Here is a 23451-nt window from a genome sequence, read left to right as displayed (position 1 = left end):
GTGTTGACATAAACAGTATGTATTGACATGTATACAGACTATAATATGATTTTGTTTAAATAGCTGACAGCTATTCAAAGACGTATGAGGTAAAACGTAGTAATTTTGCTGGGAGAGACAGGGAGCTGGCCGCTTGTGTTCCCTGTACACTCTTCGGGCCTTTCCGACGTGACCTTGGGATTTTCCGTGGGTGTGGGCAAATATGGTTGAATTTCTACTCTATGGTAGTATTGAGAGAGAACTTTAAATTGAAACTTTTTTAAATTAGCGTTCCATTAATATACATGCCAAATGACAGCTTGATTGTGTCAGCTTGCCTTTAAACACTTAAAAAGTGTATACTGTTTTTTGATTTCAATGAATGCATTATCTAAATTTGTGCAGTGTCATGTCCCTCTGCATTTATCTGTTTCCTTTTTTTTGTCCCTTCTTTTTTTCCTTCTTTTTCTTTTTCTTCTTTTTTTCTTTTTCACTGACAGTGGATGACGAGTTGTCTGAGCTTGAAAAATCTGAGCTGTTGTCCGACACACACATATTGTCAATGTTGTCCCCTGAAACATAAAGAGTGAGAGTTAATCATATATTACAGAACAAACCTTTTCCAGTTACACATGAAGATATTGATTGCTGAACCTGACTGTGCGGTGCATGCAGCCCGCTGACGACCTGCCAGAAAAACCTGTTAAACAAGTCATTTTTCCCCACATGATTTGTGTTCAGGTAATTAAACAATAGGGCTATCAAAGCTTTTAATTGAATTCCTCCATTTCCCACTCACTGGCACTCACACACACGCTACGGTTTGGTATTGATAAGATTTCATTGATTCCTATACTTAACGATCTGATTCCACAACTATTCTGTTAATCGTTCCAAATTAGAAAAACATATCTTCCATTGCATTCATTAGTAGTTGGGATAGTTGGGGTTTTTAGAGTAGTTGGGGCAGTTGGGGTATTTAGGGTAGTTGAAGAAAGAAAGAGAGAAAGCTAAAGAAATAAAGAAAGAAAGAAAACAAATGGTATCAACGTGGGAGTTAAGCAGCCCTTTACCTTTTCAAATGCGAGTTCCAAATATCTCTAAAGGTCGCCCCAGCGTGAGTTGTTTTATGCACGTGATGTTAGAATGCACTCACTGTTCCAAAATGTGATTTGTACGCAACAGGACAGTTAACACGCGCTGCCTGCTGAATGACTATAGGCTATGTTTCAACTTATCAATTTCAAATTATTTTCTAAGAAGTAGTATTTTCTAACAACAGTTTGAATTGAGGTGTGTTCCGCCTCCTCATTAATTCACATAGAAGTAGCCCATTTCACTATTGCGGACAATTTATGTTTGAGGCTTTAACTTCTCTCTTAGAGGAGAGCCCAAGCACTTCCCCAGAGTTTCCGCAGATCAAGTATGCAGACATTTGCACAGTCTTGCACGAACTGGCACATTTTCTGACTGGCGCTCGCATTGCCTTCATTGTTGTTTTCCGTACAAATAATAACTTTAGACGTGTGAGTTCCTATCAACATACAGGATGTATGTATGGAGCATAATGTATTTACAGTTTTATTCACATGTTTTCAAGTACTGGGGACTGATAATACATTCTGATTATTTCATAGATTATTGCATAGATTGAAATAAAATGCTATGATGTGTGTAAAATACTTTTTTGAAGGTTGTACTGATTATGATGAGCTAATGCTAAGCTATTTGTTGACATTATCCAATGCATTCTGGGTGGCACGTAAATGTCTGTCAGACCAAACAGACCAAACTCATCTTGTCTCCTCTTCTTATCTTTGGTTGACGCGAAAAAACCAACATGGTGGCCCGCACAATTATTTCGATCAATGGTGAGCACACCCGTGATGTGATGAATTGTAAATGGTAATTGCTATTAGCTAATTCATATTGTGTTTTATGTCAGCTGAGAGTTAGATAAATATGCGCTTGTGTTACCTCAATCTTTCCTCAGTCAGCGCTAGGACTGATGTAGCCTACATTTTCTGGTTTGGATGATTGTGTTATGCTGTCCTTAATTCTGTGAATGTCTAAATATTGCATCCAAAAATATACTGGTCACATTCAGGACATAACTTCGTAAGGACTGTGTTTGTGCAAAATGTTTCTGTGAAAAAACTGTTTGGCCAGGTCAAACGCTGACTGTTGTGTCAATCGAAACTGGACATCCTAAATAAGCGTTCTAATCACACAGGTTTGATCGTACGCTGCAAGGACCACTATAGAATGATCACACCCGTTTGTTGGTACGTGTCAAACGGTTAAAGTACTCAGGAGCTGTTTTAATTTTAAATTACAAGAGATTGAACTCAGCAGACTCAGCCAGTTTGGAATATTGAGGAAATTGTAGTAAAAGTAGTATCAAGAAGAAAAGTCATAGCTGGAAATAGCATGTACCCCTGGACTGAATACAGTTTAAGTGGTGATACTTGTTTAAATGGTTTTTAAAGCAGATATGGAGTACAGAAAGTTGGCGGAAGAGGAATAATAATATTAAGTATGCAGAATAACAAGAGTGTTCTTGCTTTGAGCAAGCACATTAATACGTATGCAGAATAACATTAGTGTTCTTGCTTTCAGCAAGCACACTTAGTATAATACCTCCATAAGATTACCTAATTTCCTTTCTGCATGAATGCAGCCAAGCCAATCAGGCAGTAGTCTACACAGGCAGCATGAATGCATGTGTACCTGGGCCTGCCCCTAATGTGATGTGAAATTACACATTCATGACTAGCTGTGTTCATGACGCATACACAGAGTCATATTTGCTTAATTTGGCGTGAACAAAACCAAGACACTTGGGAAGACTTCTTCAACCCTGTCTGAGGAAACAAGGTCAGAGGAATGATTTAACAGCTAGTAAGGTTTAGAGACACAGCTCTAGAGTTGAACTTGTAGCTATCATCATTATCATCATCTTAAGTACTATCACTGTTATTGTATGTGAAAGTTCTCTGTCCCTTACTTTAAAACAAAACTTTCAAGATGCCATTAAACAATGCAAATAAACTTAACGACAGAAGAGGCAGGACTTGGTCCTATGGAGAGAGTCTGATCCCCTTGTCCTACAGTAAAGGGATGATTGGTTACAGTCCTACAGATGATTGGTTACAGTCATTATCAGTAACTGTCTGTGATATAAGCCACCTTCTCTTCTTTAATGACAAATTGGGTTGGCTTGACAGCAATTATGTTGGCGAAAACCCAGACAGACATGGAAACAGACAACTGACATCATCTTGCATGAGAGCATCAGCTGTTCCGGATGACTATGTGATCAAGCTCTCTGTAGCCGATGTGAGTAAGACTTTTAAGCAGGTCAACATTCACAAGGCTGCAGGGCCAGACGGATTACCAGGATGTGTACTCCGAGCATACACTGACCAACTGGCAAGTGTCTTCACTGACATTTTCAACATGTCCCTGACTGAGTACCAACATGTCCAGGTGGCCATTTTATTAATTGTTCAGCAGTCTTATGGCTTGGGGGTATTTAGATTGTAGTTAGGTATTGTAGGTAGTTATCGTAGGTTATTGTATTTATCGTAGGTTATTGTATGTAATTATTGTAGGTAAGTATTGTATTCGTCTGAGCCCGGTGAAGCACGAGGCTAGCTAACCCACTACCTGGACTAGCTAGCGGGTAGCTACTGGTAAATATTAGCAACTGTGGATAGTTGTTTCATGCTTGAGAGTACCTGTAATTACGCCAGCTAGCTGCCTACCATTCATTGTCTGAAGTGTTAACGTTAGGTAGTTAGTAGCTACTGTGCTCGAAATGTAGCTAGCTTGTTGCTACCTGGATAGCTAACTAAACAATAGCTGGAACGACCTAGCGAACAGACGCGAACTGGCTGAGACGATTCAGTGGCTAGCTTTGCACTTGGCTAGCTAACAGTAGCTGCTAGGGGTAAGTTATAACCTACATTTGTGTTTTGTTTTTACATACTGGTAACCAGAGTCATTCAAGGAAATTCAGGACATGGGTGACTAGTTAACGTTAGCTTGGCTCTCTCTGTGTGTTCGTGCCGTGGGAGGAGTTTTTTTTTTCCGTTGGCAGAAAGCAATGGCTAGCTAGTATGCTAACTATTCTAGCTAACTAACTGGCTGAATAAGTTGACGACGGACTCGCTCAAGCTGTCGGCACTAACCCAGAACTTTACACAACGTTAGACACGGACACGAATGATCTGCTTGGCGTATTAACACACTGGTGGTTTGTTGTGGCCGAGTATTGGTGCTAAACCGTGTTGTTGGAGGCTGGCATGCTAGTCTGGCATCATAGGATTCAGTGCCCTGGACGGTTTTCACGGAAGAATACTGTACCAAGTTAGCTAGCTGAATAAACTAAGTTAGTCTATTCCTAGAAAACATTGAACCGCTGTAGTTTACAACAATTATAGTTTCTGAGGTGGAAGTTGGGAGAGTTATATTTGGGTGTTTCAGTGAAACGTAAGTGAGAGAGGCCCCGCTCTCTCGCTTTTCCAGATGTCATTCGGATCTCCTTTGCATTATTGTAGCCATTTTCTGTAGCCTGTCCACTCTAACCTGGTGGTCCCTGCACGCATGACCCACGTGGAGTTCCAGGTCTCCGGTAGGCTCTGGAAGTGCCGTTCTGTGGCCAACAAGGCAGAGTTAATCTCAGCCTATGCGACCCTCCAGTCCCTTGACTTCTTGGCGCTGACGGAAACATGGATTACCACTGAAAACACTGCTACTCCTACTGCTCTCTCCTCGTCTGACCATGTGTTCTCGCATACCCCGAGAGCATCTGGTCAGCGGGGTGGTGGCACAGGAATCCTCATCTCTCCCAAGTGGACATTCTGTCTTTTTCCCCTGACCCATCTGTCTATCTCCTCATTTGAATTCCATGCTGTCACAGTCACTAGCCCATTCAAGCTTAACATCCTTATCATTTATCGCCCTCCAGGTTCCCTTGGAGAGTTCATCAATGAGCTTGACGCCTTGATAAGTTCCTTTCCTGAGGATGGCTCACCCCTCACAGTTCTGGGTGACTTTAACCTAACTACGTCTACCTTTGACTCATTTCTCTCTGCCTCCTTTCCACTCCTCTCCTCTTTTGACCTCACCCTCTCACCGTCCCCCCCTACTCACAAGGCAGGCAATACACTTGACCTCATCTTTACTAGATGCTGTTCTTCTACTAATCTCACTGCAACTCCCCTCCAAGTCTCCGACAACTACTTTGTATCGTTTTCTCTCTCGCCCTCCTCCAACACTACTCACTCTGCCCCTACTCAGATGGTAATGTGCCGTCGCAACCTTCGCTCTCTCTCTCCCGCTACTCTCTCCTCTTCTATCCTATCATCTCTTCCCTCTGCTCAATCCTTCTCCCTCCAAACTCCTGATTCTGCCTCCTTAACCCTCCTCTCCTCCCTTTCTGCATCCTTTGACTCTCTATGTCCCCTATCCTCCCGGCCGGCTCGGTCCTCCCCTCCTGCTCCGTGGCTTGACGACTCATTGCGAGCTCAAAGGACAGGGCTCCGGGCAGCCGAGCGGAAATGGAGGAAAACTAGACTCCCTGCGGACCTGGCATCTTTTCACTCCCTCCTCTCTACATTTTCTTCCTCTGTTTATTCTGCTAAAGCCACTTTCTACCACTCTAAATTCCAAGCATCTGCCTCTAACCCTAGGAAGCTCTTTGCCACCTTCTCCTCCCTGCTGAATCCCCCCCCCCCCCTCCTCCGTCTCTGTGGATGACTTTGTCAACCATTTTGAATAGAAGGTTGACGACATCCGATCCTCATTTGTTAAGTCAAATGACTGCTGGTCCTGCTCACACTGCCCTACCCTATGCTTTGACTTCTTTCTCCCATCTCTCTTCAGATGAAATCTTGCGATTTGTGATGGCCGGCCGCCCAACAACCTGCCCGCTTGACCCTATCCCCTCCTCTCTTCTCCAGACCATTTCCGGAGACCTTCTCCCTTACCTCACCTCGCTCATCAACTCATCCTTGACCGCTGGCTGTGTCCCTTCCGTCTTCAAGAGAGCGAGAGTTGCACCCCTTCTCAAAAAACTTACACTCGATCCCTCCGATGTCAACATCTACAGACCAGTATCCCTTCTTTCTTTTCTCTCCAAAACTCTTGAGCGTGCCGTCTTTAGCCAACTCTCTTGCTATCTCTCTCAGAATGACCTTCTTGATCCAAACCAGTCAGGTTTCAAGACTGGTCATTCAACTGAGACTGCTCTTCTCTTTGTCACGGAGGCTCTCCGCACTGCTAAAGCTAACTCTCTCTCCTCTGCTGTTGTCCTTCTAGACCTGTCTGCTGCCTTTGATACTGTGAACCATCAGATCCTCCTCTCCACCCTCTCCGAGTTTGGCATCTCCGGCGCGGCTCACTCTTGGATTGCGTCCTACCTGACAGGTCGCTCCTACCAAGTGGCGTGGCGAGAATCTGTCTCCGCACCACGTGCTCTCACCACTGGTGTCCCCCAGGGCTCAGTTCTAGGCCCTCTCCTATTCTCGCTATACACCAAGTCACTTGGCTCTGTCATATCCTCACATGGCCTCTCCTATCATTGCTACGCAGACGACACACAACTAATCTTCTCATTTCCCCCTTCTGATAACCAGGTGGCGAATCGCAATACTGCATGTCTGGCAGACATATCAGTGTGGATGACGGATCACCACCTCAAGCTGAACCTCGGCAAGACAGAGCTGCTCTTCCTCCCGGGGAAGGACTGTTCAACCGTGATCTCGCCATCACGGTTGACAACTCCGTTGTGTCCTCCTTCCAGAGTGCGAAGAGCCTTGGTGTGACCCTGGACAACACCCTGTCGTTCTCCGCTAACATCAAGGCGCTGACCCGATCCTGTAGGTTCATGCTCTACAACATTCGGAGAGTACGACCCTGCCTTACACAGGAAGCGGCACAGGTCCTAATCCAGGCACTTGTCATCTCCCTTCTGGATTACTGCAACTCGCTGTTGGCTGGGCTCCCTGCCTGTGCCATTAAACCCCTACAACTCATCCAGAATGCCGCAACCCGTCTGGTGTTCAACCTTCCCAAGTTCTCTCACGTAACCCCGCTCCTCCGCACACTCCACTGGCTTCCAGTTGAAGCTCGCATCTGCTACAAGACCATGGTGCTTGCCTACGGAGCTGTGAGGGGAACGGCACCTCCGTACCTTCAGGCTCTGATCAGTCCCTACACCCAAACGAGGGCATTGCGTTCATCCACCTCTGGCCTGCTGGCCCCCCTACCTCTGTGGAAGCACAGTTCACGCTCAGCCCAGTCAAAACTGTTCGCTGCTCTGGCACCCAAATGGTGGAACAAGCTCCCTCACGATGCCAGGACAGCGGAGTCACTCACCACCTTCCGGAGACACTTGAAACCCCACCTCTTTAAGGAATACCTGGGATAGAATAAAGTAATCCTTCTAACCCCCCTTCCCCCAAAAAAATAAATAAATGAAAAAACATTTAAAAAAACATATTGTAAAGTGGTTATCCCACTGGCTATGAGGTTAATGCACCAATTTGTAAGTCGCTCTAGATAAGAGCGTCTGCTAAATGACGTAAATGTAAAATGTAAATGTTTCAAGCTGACCACCATAGTCCCTGTGCCCAAGAACACTAAGATAATCTGCCTAAATGACTACCGACCTGTAGCACTCACGTCTGTAGCCATGAAGTGCTTTGAAATGCTGGTCATGGCTCACATCAACACCATTATCCCAGAAACCCTAGACCCACTCCAATTTGCATACCGCCCCAACAGATCCACAGATGATGCAATGTCTATTGCACTCCACACTGCCCTTTCCCACCTGGACAAGAGGAACACCTACGTGAGAATGCTATTAATTGACTACAGCTCAGCGTTCAACACCATACTGCCCTCAAATCTCATCACTAAGCTAAGGATCCTGGGATTAAACACCTCCCTCTGCAACTGGATCCTGGACTTCCTGACGGGCCACCCCCAGGTTGTAAGGGTGCGTGCTCAATCCCCTCCTGTACTCCCTGTTCACCCATGACTGCATGGCAAGGCATGACTCCAACACCATCATTAAGTTTGCCGACGACACAACAGTGGCAGTCCTGATCACCGACAGTGATGAGACAGCCTATAGGGAGGAAGTCAGAGACCTGGCCGTGTGGTGCCAGGATAACAACCTCTCCCTCAACGTGACCAAGACAAAGGAGATGAATGTGGACTACAGGGAAAAAAATAGGACTGAGCACGCCCCCATTCTCATTGACGGAGCTGTAGTGGAACAGGTTGAGAGCTTCAAGTTCCTTGGTGTCCACATCACCAACAAACTATCATGGTCCAAACACACCAAGCCAGTCGTGAAGAGGGCACGACAAAGCCTATTCCCCCTCAGGAGACTGAAAAGATTTGGCATGGGTCCTCAGATCCTCAAAAATATCTACAGCTGCACCATCGAGAGCATCCTGACTGGTTGCATCACCGCCTGGTATGGCAACTGCTCGGCCTCCAACCGCAAGGCACTACAGAGGTTAGTGCGTACGGCCCAGTACATCACTGGGGCCAAGCTTCCTGCCATCCAGGACCTCCATACCAGATGGTGTCAGAGGAAGGCCCTCAAAATTATCAAAGACTCCAGCCACCCTAGCCATAGACTGTTTTCTCTGCTACCACACGGTACCATAGCGCCAAGTCTAGGTCCTAAAGGCTTCTTAACAGCTTCTACCCCCAAGCCATAAGACTCCTGAACAGCTAATCATGGCTACCCAGGACTATTTGCATTGCCCCCCCACCCCACCCCAACCCCGTCTTTTACGCTGCTGCTACTTTATTATTTATGCATAGTCACTTTCACATACATATTACCTCAATTACCTCGACTAACCGGTGCCCCCGCACATTGACTCTGTACCGGTACCTCCTGTATATAACCTCCCTACTGTTATTTTATTTTACTGCTGCTCTTTAATGATTTGCTCTTTTTTTTCTAAAACTGAATTGTTGGTTAAGGGCTTGTAAGTACGCATTTCACTGTAATGGCGACACCTGTTGTATTCGGCGCATGTGGCAAATAAAAATTGATTTGATCTTACCATACAACTGGTTAACAGTTTTGCGGAGGAAGTCCCGCTCTTCTTCCAAAGCCTCCATCTTGAGCATCTCAATTTTCATATTTTCAGTTGTATGATCAGAGGGACTTGATACAGACACAAAAATTTAAACAAAGGGCATTCATCACAACGTTTTAGGATATTCTACAGAACAATTGTTTAAAGATGTCATTAAACACTGCAAACACACTGATCAACAGATGAGGCAGGACTTATTTGTCCTAGGGAGGGAGTTTGACCCCCTTGTCCTAAAGGGAGAAACAAATAGAACATTCAGACTAATGTCAACCAACAGATGATTGGTTACAGCAGGGATTCCCAACCACTAGGCTGTGGACAGGCCTGCCCTTTTTATAGTTTATAGCCTGGCTGATGCACAGATCTGTGATACACACAAACAGGTCTGATAACAATTATTTCCTTCGCAAGCTAAAGCAGCTCGCTTGTCTAGCTAACTACCAGCAAATGGTTTGGCTAAGCTAACCTTAGCTAGCACCACACTGACAGTAGACTAGCCTAGCTAGTAACGTTAACCTTAGTTAGCTTCTTAACTGAGGTTGCTAGCTAGCTATCTAACTAGGCTGCTGTACAGGCTAGTGACTTTACATTTGCTTATGAAGGACATCTAAATTAGACCCAGACTACTTGAGTGGGTTTCTATTCGGCTACATATGGCGAAGCTATAGCCATGCTAAACATGGAAAATGGCTATACATGGCCAAGCTATAGCCAGGCTCCTAGCTAATGCTATTATAATCTGATTTAGAGTCTTTCTTTACAAGGACTCGCGCTCCTCTGTGTCCAGGCTGCATTCCAACTCTGGACACACAGGAATGGGAGCCCGTGTAGAGCGAGTGAAGAGCTTAGGAGACCCACACCCTTGTGGTCTACCTTTGGCCTGCAGCCTACCGCTCAAGATGTTTTATCTCTGTCTGGAAAGCTTTTGTTCCCTATTTCCAACAATGTGGATGTATTTCTACTGCTACTGAAAAAGTTAATTGATAATCATAGTAGAATGGAATATAATGTAATAGAATTACTTAGCCTGTGTTCCATTTCAATTATCACTTAGTGTCAGTCTCTAAAACACACAGCTGTGTCTGAGTTAAATGTGCATGTTTCCTTGCAGGATTTGTCGAAACAAGAGGAGGCATCATCAGACTCCCTTCTGCTCCATCTGGAAGGATTCAATGTTTGCCATTCTCGGGTTCCACTTACGGATTGGGTAATTTCTTCATGAGTAGGTTCATGAATTTGACACACTAAAAAAGAAAGTTTTGGATAATTACATTTTTAAAAAGTGGTTCACAATCAGGGGCTGCATTACCCAAAAGGGCTTCCAAAAATACTTGTTTTGTTTTGTTTTTACACTGGGATGGCATGCTTCATTGATAATTAAATAGTTGGGCTAGTGGTAGTGCTGCCAAGGTCAGAAAATACATCATTTTGACCATTTTGTTTGTTAATAGCTGTCCCCCACAGAAAGTCCATTCTCTTTCAGCCCCCAATAAAATTAAGCATAAGTACAGAAGTGGAGCAAGGTATGGCGAGCAGGTCTCTCCAGGCTGAAGGGAATGTGGTTTAAGGGCAAGTTAAGGTTGTGTTACCAAAAGCTGAGTCTCAGTGGGTTGAGTCTGGGGTCTATCGTGGGTTTAATTTATGAAAAAAAGATGTATGTTTCTATTGTCATATACTATTGATCTGATTTGTTTCATTTCCGTGTTGCAATATTGCAGATTTGCACAGGGGCTACACTTGAGGCAAGTTGATATGATAGAGGATGGCATTGCAAGGAGCTCAAGGACCCTGACAAGAATGACAAAAAGCCTGAGAAAGGTGAGAGGTGCATTGTGATTGTTACAGTTGTCGATCAACACAGAATTATGAGCAATTTTGACTCTGAAAAAGCCACCAGTTTTGTTTACATATATATTCACAAACTGTATGTAAAAGGGTGTTTTTAATAATCAGGCTTTTGGGATATTTCATACATTATTTACTGGACAGCTTAAAGGGGCACACCAAGATGTTCAACATTTAGCTTGCTTTGCCACCCATATTGACCAGTGTTTCCCACGGGTATTTAGGTTACTTGTCGTGGTGGCAGGCCAGGAAGGGCAGCATGGCGCGACTGGGGAGGCTTGCACCACTGCTGCTGCCCTCATTTATTATTCTTGTGCACCTACACTATTCAGGCAAATGAAGTAAAAGCTGTTACAAATGTGTTTGATTACTGTTTTTAGAGCTGCAACTAACAACTATTTTGATAATCAATCTGTCAATGATTACTTTGATTCCACAATGTGTTTGAATTTAAAAAAGCCTGTTTTGCTGACTGAATATAGGCTGACTGTTTTATCAAAAATGTTAATGTTTACAGTGCATTACAGTGCAAATAGCAACAACAGACAAACTCAGTTATTTAACTTCCATTAGAATGAGACAGATTTGGGACCCTAAGTGAGATTTGATTTCGGTGTCCCTCCCATAGAAGTTGATGCTTCCCTGGGACACTCATGTCTTCTCATATCACTAACATTTGTCTTACCTATAATTATTGAAGGTGTGCAACAAAGCCCTGAGGAGGATAAGAGGAGGAAGAGTTTCCAAATTGGGTCAAGTTCGCTACGGAGATTGGTGGTGATAGATTAATCCAAGTTCTCGCACAAGAGAAAGGTATAGCATTATCCATTTGGATGTAGTAACATTCATTATCTGGGCATGGGAACTGAGAGATAATTTGTTGATATATTTCACTTATGGTAATCAGTTGCCTTTTTAAAGTACTCCTCAGTAGATATACTGATATGGATACAAAAAATAGACTTGCCCATGTCATATACTGAATTATTTGATAAATACATCTCTCAGTGCTCTTGGACACATCATCAGTGATGTTTCCTAGGATCATGTTTCGGGTCTTTCAACATTATACAACTTCACCCATCAGACCTTAGCTTGTGTCATAAGTGACATTATGCTAGTTCCCATGGATTTACTGATCCCCTGCCATTTCAAGGCGTGACTAACCACTGGCCAACTCCCTGTCACAAAATAACGATATGTACTTGTTCCTATCTTTCAGTACAATCGTGAAAGGACGGGGCCTACGTGGAGAAGACATGGTTGGGTGTTTGGGATGTTGGAGGTCAAACACAACAGTTCTTAAAATGGTGGAAAACCGTTCAAAGGCAACCTTAATCGCTATCATCAGACGGCATGTGTGAAGAGGTTCCACCATTCTGAGTGACTGCTGGAGAGCGTACTATATGTCAGGTCTTTGAATAGGCTGGGTTACAATCACCAGACAGTCAACCACACAAACAACTTTGTGGATCCTCACACAGGATGTCACAAACAACACATTGAAAGAGCGGGGCAATCGGACCGAAAAAAGTTTAAAGAAGAATCTCAATTTTATTGAGTGGATGTACTGGTTGGGTAAAACAAACTGAAAGAAGCGTACTCTCGACTCTTCAAAGACATCCGATTAGTTTATCAGCTGTAAGATTTTCAATCTTAGCATGCACCCCCTAGAGGAAATGTTAGGTCAAGACCATTCCAAGCTGTAAATTCAGACATTGTTTGTCACATAAGTATGGTCAATGTTATCTTTCAAAAAAGAGCCTACAGTGATGAACTATCCAAGTTATACCTGAGACCTTTCCATTTCCTTTCAATGTGAATAGAATACTTACATATGAGTTGTTTGTTGCACAGTGCTTCAAGAAGGCCATTCAATTCCAAATATTTTGGGATTTTTATTTAAAAAATATATAAACATCCAACCATCACTAATTTTAAGTGTGGTTGCATTTGTAAAACACTTGCCAGAAGGAGCCGGGAGTACCTGGTGCCGGGTACTTTGCAGCGTCAATTTTAATAGTAGTCAATACTGGCCCTTTACATGCACACAACCCCTGCAAGCTCTATTTTGCCAAAAACAACAGAATCTCAACTTTTCATTTATATCAACCAATACGATGTCTTTGGAACTACGGTACTACAGTAAAATAATGTGTTTCATTCTTTCGACAGGGTTAAAAGCATGTTTTGTTGTTATCAGTGTTTTTTGGATCACTCCACGTAAATATGTTTTATATAACATGAAACGGGAGACTCTGGATTCCATTGCTTCCAAACATATCACTGTCCGATCAACAGGCTATGCACCATCCCTCAAGAAAGTGTATTACCAAACTTCACCTACTACAATCAAAAACATGTTGTAACATAGTAACTACATATTAATTACATGAGTAAATCAAAATGCATTTCACTTTACATTAAGTTGCTTGTTCCTGTGTAGAAACATTGTAGCTTTGATATTTTTCTTTAAAATTACATTGTAATAACACATTTTGATATACCCTGCAAAATGTTTAATAATATTGAAAGTACATAGTAATTAGAATTAAATGTTCTGTAACTCAGTAAAATCTTTGAAATTGTTGCATGTTGCGTTTATATTTTAGTTCAGTGTATTAACTAACATTGTGATATACCCTGCTAAATATATAATAATATTGAAAGTGCATAGTAATTACACTTAAAGGTGCTGTAACAACGTTTTTCCTAGATTGAGATGGATTCCCATTGATCACAACTAGGGCTGTTGCAGTGACCGTATTACTGACACACCGGCGGTCACGAGTCATGAATGATGCCCAGCATAAGAAACTGCCTTTTCTTTGCGACTTTTTCGAATCATAGTCGCACATCTCATGTAGCCTTGCCCATAGGCCTATATGTTTTGATAAGGTTTGTATCACAACTAAAGTGACCAAATAACTTCTTAAAATTAAACACATTAATCTGCTTTACAAGGGGTTTAGAGCCTAACTGGCATACATAGGCAGCGTGTGAGTTTCAAGTTTGGGGAAAATAATCTTCACCATAAAAATGCACCTTTATAATAAAAGCTTTACATGCATAATCACATTAGCGGTCACTTTTGATCAGTGGTGGAAAAAGTACCCAACTGTCATACTTGAGTAAAAGTAAAGATACCGTATTAGAAAATGACTCAAGTAAAAGTAAAAGTCACCCAGTAAAATTCTACTTGAGTAAAAGTCTAAAAGTATTTGGTTTTAAATATACTTAAGCATCAAAAGTAAATGTAATTGCTAAAATATACATAAGTATTAAAAGTAAAAGTATAAATCATTTCAAATTCCTTATATTAAGCAAACCAGATGGCACCATTTTCTTGTTTTTAAAATTTTACGGAAAACAAGGGGCACACTCCAACACTCAGACATAATTTACAAACGAAGCATGTGAGTTTAGTGAGTCCGCCAGATCAGAGGCAGTAGGGATGACCAGGGATGTTCGGTTGATAAGTGCGTGAATTTGACTATTTTCCTGTCCTTCTAAGCCTTCAAAATGTAACGAGTACTTGGTGTCAAAGAAAATGTATGGAGTAAAAAGTACATTATTTTCTTAAGGAAGTAAAAGTATTCAAAAATATAAATAGTAAAGTAAAGTACAGATACCCAAGAAAACTACCTAAGTAGTACTTTAAAGTATTTTTACTTAAGTACTTTACACCACTGCTTTTGATAATGTTTTTTTCCCGCTAATGGAACATTCACATTTATAGCCTACTGCCATTTGCGCATTGCTGCGCTTATAATATGAAGAAATAGCCTAATAGTTTATCAACATTTTAAGCTATATGTTCTGATCTGTTGCGTCAGCCACATTGCCTAAAAAATGTTTATTTGATGCTAGTGGTTGTATTAATTTGGATCTATTGCATCCCACAACTGTCCCAGACTATGTTTGGAATATTTATTTCTCTCACAGAATAGAAAAGCTCGACTTTTGTACTGTGGGGGATAGTAGATTGGTCCTCTATAGCTCAGCTGGTAGAGCACGGCGCTTGTAACGCCAGGGTAGTGGGTTCAATCCCCGGGACCACCCATACACAAAAATGTATGCACACATGACTTGTAAGTCGCTTTGGATAAAAGCGTCTGCTAAATGGCATATTATTATTATTATTAGATTGACATAGACTAGCGCTTTTGCTGTTCGTTAGGCCTACTCATCTTGTTGGGTGACGAAAAGTAAATGTGTACAGTTCTTCCAATATCTTCAACATGCACCTCGGAATTGGATAAGGACTCACGCAGTTGCATCCCCGATGTGTCTGTCTTCACTTGTAGCCTGTGACAAAGACCCAATAACGTGATGGAGAGCCATATGTGACCGACCGGCTCGACTCGGTCTTATGTAGCAAAATTTGTAATTGTCTTTTTAACATTGGATAAAAGTAGGGACTCTGAGCTAGAAAATTGTATATCATACACTACAGTTGAGAAACAATGGGAAAGTAATTCTGCTTTGAAAGATGATAAACTTGTAACCTCACTTTGGAGAAAATGGCCCTTGAATGTTTTGGTACCTACTGGAGAGCTCTTCTTTGTCTACACCCCATTCAGCATCGTTCACACCCTTTTAAGCTTAAGCCCCACCCATCTCTTTAAGGATTCACATGTGAGGCTGTGTACTAAACAACCAAAGATTTCAAGACTAAAGGCTGGTTTATACTACGGGTGTGTTCGTCAATATAATCTGTGCTCTGGGCATTCGTAAACTCAGAGCGTTGTCAGATTGGCCGTTTGTAAATTCAAAGCGTTTCACTCTCGGAGCGCACACTGGACGCTCTGGCCGAAAAGTAGGGTTGATCTGAGCATTCTGACCTAACAACAGCAATCAAGCACCGAAGCTAACTGGCTAACGTTGGCTAGCTTGCTAGCTACAATACCAGTCAAAGGTTTGGACACACCTACTCATTCAAGGGGTTTTCTTTATTTTTACTATTTTCTACATTCTAGAATAATAGTGAAGACATCAACACTATGAAATAACACATATGGAATCATGTAGTAACCAAAAAAGTGTTAAATAAATCAAAATATATTTTATATTTGAGATTCTTCAAATAGCCACCCTTTGCCTTTTTGACAGCTTTTCACACTCTGGTAGTGTACGTCCAGACAGAAATGAGAGAACAGCTCAGTCTGACCATTTTACAACACCCTAGCAGAGCTGGTTAGGCTGTTTTATGTTTACTGACACCGGCCATATGCAATGGGTGTTGAGCATTCATAAATTAGTCAGTTATTCTGCTCTTTGGCACACAGACGAGTATATCACCAGAGATAATTTACCAGCTAAGTCTATCGACAGTTGTCACAGTGACATCATAAACATTCTATTGAAATAGTTACTTACATAGTGGAGTCTTTTGTTTAGAGAAGTAGCTAGCTAGCTAGCTAAACAATGAACCATAATCCCAACTCATAATGTTACTACCCTGCATGAATCTGCAAGTAGCTAACCAACCAGGTTCAATGTTAGCTAGCTAGCTAACATTAAGCTATAACTAGCAATGCAAATGGATCTGAGATACGAATAGTATTACTACACAGATCATACATGTAATATTAGCTAGCTAGCCAGCCAGCTAACGTTAGCTAAATAGCTAACAGTACACTTTAACTTGAAATGAAAACGACTTTCTGATAAAATTAGAAACTTGTAATATCTGAAAATGTAACTAGCTAGACTCTCTTACCCGTATACATGGATGGACGCTTCTCCCTCTCTGTCACGGATGCCATGGTTGCTCTTAGTTTGAAGATGTAATCCGGAGCCTTCTGTGTGTTCTCTTTTCGAGTCCATCTGCATATTTGCAATCAAACGCCAGAATATTCTCCATCTCCTTAGCTATCATACTCTAATTCCACTGATTTAAAGAACTCTGGCCTCCAGAAAGTGGAGAGCAACACTTATGTAGTTCTACTACTTGATATCTTACAAAAAAAGCAGTTAGAAAGGATTACCTACACATACTGACCAGCTCAAATTATAGACAGACGCATGCGACATGGAAGAACAATACACACTCATCTCTCGGCATGTCCAGCCCACTCATTATCTCAGCTAATCATGGCTAGCGGGAAGGTTGCTGTCTTTTTCCATGGGTAAACCAACTAGGCTCGTAATTTAAACATTTTACTCGTATTTACAGATGGCATACAAGTTTGTTATTAAGGCACATGAAAGTTCACATGTTCCAGAATGCATTTCTGCCCAAAAACGCATTTAGATTTTTTAAATAGTTTACATTCAAATGGCGCTCCTGTAATGAGTCACATATGAGTGAGAGGCGCTTCGGAGCACGCAGCACTCGGGCCAAAGGCACAACACAGCACTCCGGGCCAAGGGCACAACGGCCACTGGCCGCAAAAGGCATGGATTATTTTAGGGTGCATTACGGCCACAAAGGAGATGCCGCTGTGAAATTCGAGGCATTATCATGTGCTTGTCAAATTGTGAATGAGAGACTAATGAAGTGTGTACAGCCTGCGCAAAAAGCAAAGTAGAGCTCATGCCTTTCAAGTGACTTTTTTCAAATCATCATTAGAGTTGCATCATGCAGCCTTACAATGTATTACAAATCTAAACATATAGCCCAATGTTTGTAGAACAACTAAAGTTAAATGAATAACTCTAAATTAAGCTCATAGGAGTACCTATTTCTTTGTTTACCACTCAACACAGAATAGCCGCATGTGCGCACTCCCTCCAATCGCTTGGAGAAAATATTTATATTTTATTCAGCTTTGTTCAATTGTATTCTTCATACTATAAAATCATTTTAAATAATGCCACGGAATTCTAAGCAAATCTTGTCTGCTAAATGAACTAGTGTAGCCCACAGCCATTTGGCATAGCCACATAAGGACCTAACATAAGGACAACTCAGAGTATGCTATTCTGTTCTTCTTAAACAGGCTACATTTTCTTCATATCATGCTTCTTTAGTCCTGTCTAAAATAAATAATGAATTTATTGTGAAGGTGTATATGACATGGGTTTATTAGACTTTTTAAAATGTAGATGTTCCAAAGATCTGCATCAGTGGCTTGTAGGCTATGTGTGGAAGCCAGGAGATGCTAAATGTGTTTCTTAATTAACGGTCAATTACTGTGAGACCGACAGTTATTTGCTTGACAATCACCAGCTGACTAAATTTTGTGACCACCACAGCCCTAATCACAACTACAAGTACTGTATTGTGTGTCAGACATCATTATAACATAGTAGTCCCCTGTAGCTCAGTTGGTAGAGCATGGCGCTTGCAACGCCAGGGTTGTGGGTTCGTTTCCCACGGGGGGGCCAGTATGAAAAATTTATGCACTCACTAACTGTAAGTCGTTCTGGATAAGAGCTTCTGCTAAATGACTAAAATGTCACTTACATTACACCTTTGAACCCGAAGTCCCTTTTCAAAGGCAGGTACATAGTATTTACAAAGGTTATACCATTATGTGTTTCAGTTTACATTAAGTTGCTTGCTCCTGGGTAGGTACATTATAATTACATGCATATCCATTGTAAATACATTGCTCTTACATTTAATTCAGTATATCCTTTAAGCCAAATAATATGGAAATAACATTACTGAAGCTGTAGTTAATTATATGGTGTGCATTGCTACAACTGCTGACGGAGTCCTAGCCTAGCTCATTTTGGTGGTAGTGACTTATGTAGTTGCATGTAACAAGGTTATATATTAGGATGCATTGTTAACATGGTGCTACACAGGAGACTGCAAAAGTGTAATCACAGAATGTGTTAGTTACATGAGTAATGAGTAATTACATGTGGAATAAACTCAGACAAGCTGATTTGTAATTACATATCCTTGTTCCACTTGTGTAATAACCTATACCGCTAAACCCTTATTACAGTATAATTACATAGTATTTACATAGTAATTGCATGTAACTAGTATGTTATAAATACATGTATTACTATTTAGTTACATATTAATTTATGTACACTGAAGGTAAAGTGTTACCCAATGGTTTTTTTTCCACTTGGGATGGAGCAGCAAAGGGAACTGCCCCTCCACCCCTCCATGCGCAAACCCTACATCCCAACCCGAGCACTCAGTTCCACCACCTCTGATCACTTAGCCCTCCAACCCCTACAGGAGGGCAGCTCCCACTCAGCCCATGCAGGCAAAGCTCTTTTTTGTCCTGGCAAGACAGCAGAGTCCCTGCCCATGTTCTGAAAATGTCTGAAACCCTACCTCTTTCAATAGTATCCCCCCCCGACTTTGCTGATAAATACTTTGTTGATGGAAAATGTACTTGATATTGTGCGATTGTGATATGTTGTTGTCTCACCAAGCTATCTTAAGATGAATGCACTAATTATAAGTCACTCTGAATAAGAGTGTCTGCTAATTGACTAAAATGTAAATGTAAAATGTCTCTCATTTGTATAATGAAGGCAGGGCAATTGGACAAAGCGGAAAACACAGCCTACTATCAGCTGCTGTTAGTAGCAGCCACCTTGATTTAATGCCCAGATAGACAGACAACAAACAGCTCTTATGGAACCAACAATGAGAATACACAGTGCCACACCTTTGCAGATGTTAAGCAATCTCCAACATCTCCTGAGTTCAAGCATCCATGATCACATATAGCAGGGATGCTACTGCACTATCCGAGATGCCATCTACAGTAAAACTGCTCTCCCCCTTCCTCTCCTCCTTTGGGCTATTTAGAGACTAAAATAAAGCAGTTTATGAATGTCAGAAGGGCACCAACATCGCACAGTCTTATGATATGATATTAATATGATCTATAGAGTTATGACAGTAGGAAACTGGTATAAGTAGGATTATATTTGAGCTAAGAAGAAAGGAAAGGGGACCAGACATTGAAATCCAAGTTGGCTACACTCTTAGAAAAAAGGGTTCCAAAAGGGTTCATCGGTTGTCCCCAAAGGAGAACCCTTTTTGGTTCCAGGTAGAACCCTTTTTGGCTCCAAGCAGAACCCTTTTGGGTTCCATGTAGAACTCTCTGTGGAAAGGGTTCTACATGGAACCCAAAGGGTTCCACCTGTAACCAAAAAGGGTTCTTCAAATGGTTATCCTATGGGGACAGCTGAAGAACCCATTTAGGATCTAGATAGCACCTTTTTTTCTAAGAGTGTAAAACAAAGGAACAATAAAGCATTATGCTCAGAGTAGGCCTAGATATGCAAGATATGGGCTTGGATAACAAACAACTAACATTATGGTACCAGCATTTAGACTGATTTTGGATGCACAATACATTATTTCAGCCAAATCAACAACATAAGAACAATTTGTGGTTGTTATGCTGCTCATCTAGTGAGGGCCATCTGCCTCATTTCAAAGACTCTTGATTGACCACAAAGCTCATCTGCATCACAGTGTGACTAAGTTGTATCCCTCAATTTTCATGGGAAAAGGTGAGAAACCTTTGATGAAATTGAATATACTCATCCCTCGCCCTCCTCACTAATAACACGCACATGCCACACAGAAAGATCACACACACACAAAATATCATGGCAGCACGGAGAGAGAGAGAGAGAGAGAGAGAGAGAGAGAGAGAGAGAGAGAGAGAGAGAGAGAGAGAGAGAGAGAGAGAGAGAGAGAGAGAGAGAATGGGGAGAGAGAGAAAGAGAGAGAGAGTGAGAGCGTGAGAGAGAAATACCTGTCCAGAAAGTATTCACAACCATTGACTTTTTCCACATTTTGTTGTGTTACAGTCTAAATTTAAAATGGATTAAATTGAGATTGTTTGTTACTGACATACACACAATACCCCATAATGTCAAAGTGGAATTATGGTTTTTCAAATGTTTACAAAATGATAAAATATTAAAAGCTGAAATATTTTGAATCAATAAGTATTCAACCCCTTTGATATGGCAAGCCTAAATAAGTTCAGGAGTAAAGATTTGCTTAACAAGTCACATAATAAGTTGCATGGGCTCACTCTGTGTGCAATAATAGTGTTTAACATGATTTTTGAATGACTAGCTCATCTCTGTACCCCACAATTATATTTAAGGTCCCTCAGTGGAGCAGTGAATTTCAAACACAGATTCAACCACAAAGACCAGGGAGGTTTTCCAATGCCTCGCAAAGAAGGGCACCTATTGGTAGATGGGTAAAAATAAAAAGCAGACATTGAATCTCCCTTTGAGCATGGTGAAGCTATTAATTACACTTTGGATGGTGTATCAATACACCCAGTCACTACAAAGATACAGGGTGTCCTTCGTAACTCAATTGCCGGAGAGGAAGGAAACCGCTTAGGGATTTGACCATAATGCCAATGGTGACTTTAAAACAATTACAGAGTTAAATGGCTGTGATAGGAGAAAACTGAGGATCGATCAACAACATTGTAGTTACTCCACAATACTAACCTAATTGACAGAGTGAAAAGAAGGAAGCCTGAACAGAATACAAACATTCCAAAACGTGCATCCTGTTTGCAACAAGGCACTAAATACTGCAAACAAATTGACAAAGCAATTCACTTTTTGTCCTGAATACAAAGTGTTATGTTTGGGGCAAATCCAATTCAACATATTACTGAGTAATCGTTAAGGACTGGGGAGTTTTTAAGGATAAAAAAGAAACTGAATGGAGCTAATCACAGGCAAAATCCTAGAGGAAAACCTGGTTCAGTCTGCTTTCCACCAGACACTGGGAGATGAATTCACCTTTCAGCAGGACAACACAAAGATACACATAAACAACACAAAGCTGACATAAAACACAAAGCTAAATCTACACTTTAGTCGCTTACCAAGAAGACAGTCAATGTTCCTGTGGGGCCGAGTTACAGTTTTGACTTAAATCTACTTAAAAATCTATAGCAAGACCTGAAAATGGTTGTCTAGCATTGATCAACTATGATCAACAACCAATTTGACAGAGCTTGAAGAATTCTGAAAATAATAATGGGCAAATGTTGCACAATCCAGGTGTGGAAAGCTCTTAGAGACATACACAGAAAGACTCACAGCTGTAATTGATGGGTGAAAAATAAAAAATTTAATAAATGTTGAATTCAGGATATAACACAACAAAATGTGGAATAAGTCAAGGGGTATGAATACTTTCTGAAGTCACTGTACCTATCTGGTACCCCTTTTCCTATAGTCTATAGGTCATAGTCTTAATTAGCTTAATCCCATCTACATGTAGGCCTAAACCAGATAAACTAGAAGAGGTTATTACACTTGAATTATAATCACATAATTAAATACTAATGATTTGGTAATTCACAGGAAGAGGACATAAATATCCCACATAAATGCCTGGTTTATATAGCCTACTGTCTATTCCAATGTATTATCCTTGCATGGAAACTTGCAACATTCAGCTGCATTCAGTCTTCATAATCAGGTCCATAAGAAATATTTCACAATGACCACACATTTTAATGCATTGTGTAAAAAAAAAAAAAAATACGAAAGCAATTATGCATCTAAATGGTTTGAAATACATACCGTATACTGATGAGTAACGATTTGGATAGGCCAATACATATTTTGATACCAACGCATCAGTCTCAAGTAAACGGGAGCCCGCACTGCTCTCCCCTTTAACCGTCCGTAACACTCATTAATTGGCCTCCATAGACATCAATAATGTTGAACAATCCATTCCTATCTAAATGGATCAGGTTGGTAGGTACCGATGGCAACAATATTGGGCGCGGGCTAGCCTAAAGGGATACTCACCTACTACTGCTGCTTCCAAACATCCTTACGCATATCTCCTAACAGCAACTCCCAGTCAAGAAAGAGTCAAATTGAGACCCACTATTTCAAGTCCATTGCTTTTAAAAGACAGGATTCAAAACAATCCCCCAGATTCCGATAGCCCCTGCGATTTAATACAAATGGATAGTCCGGTGGAACTGCCCTGTTCCTCTATCTAACTACGACGAACCGGTTCCTCTCTACGCCAAGCAGCTATCCCTTTGTCGGAAAGGGGCTCCCAATGCGACTTCTATCGTCCGCTAGGAAAATAAGGATGCTAGGGAAGAGAACAACTCCCACGCATTTGTTCACAAGAACACCGTTATCTCTCCTTATGCCATCTGCAAGGCCAGACTCAAGACGAATGTCGTTTGCCGTCTGTAGCAGCACTTCAGAGTAGAGGGAGGGACAAAGCTGATTCTAGAGTTGCACCTTGTTCGGACCACTGTATGCACATCTAGCGTGTTTTCACGCATGTGTGTACACAGATAATGTGTGTATGATCATCAGATTTGACGCATATTAATTTTCACGTGATTTATTCATCCCACACACACTTATTTTAGTGACCAGGGTGTATCATAGATTGGATGATTAAACAAAAATAATCACTACCTTGTAGTGCAGTTTTCATTATTTAAAAGGCTGTATTTGGGATTATAAAGACAAATATACAGTATATCTCTATTTATCCCATAGAGCCTTATATATTCATTAATATCCCTTGACTTCT

The 23451-nt window shown here is 41.4% G+C and overlaps 1 protein-coding gene across 1 annotated transcript in view; it reads right to left on the bottom strand.

Annotated features, from left to right (window-relative positions):
- LOC121555289 (leucine-rich repeat and immunoglobulin-like domain-containing nogo receptor-interacting protein 1) overlaps positions 1–23093 on the bottom strand; it is a 94852-nt gene extending 71759 nt beyond the window's left edge. Inside the window, exon 1 of the mRNA XM_041869102.1 lies at positions 22698–23093. The gene's annotated coding sequence lies outside the window, so the exon portion shown is untranslated. The remainder of the gene's footprint in view (positions 1–22697) is intronic.
- Between the last annotated feature and the right edge of the window lie 358 nt (positions 23094–23451).

The sequence above is a fragment of the Coregonus clupeaformis genome, chromosome 11, assembly GCF_020615455.1.
Source record: "Coregonus clupeaformis isolate EN_2021a chromosome 11, ASM2061545v1, whole genome shotgun sequence".
NCBI classification, from domain to species: domain Eukaryota; kingdom Metazoa; phylum Chordata; class Actinopteri; order Salmoniformes; family Salmonidae; genus Coregonus; species Coregonus clupeaformis.
Note: the sequence above shows the minus strand (reverse complement) of the source record. Positions and strands in the feature narration are given on the sequence as shown.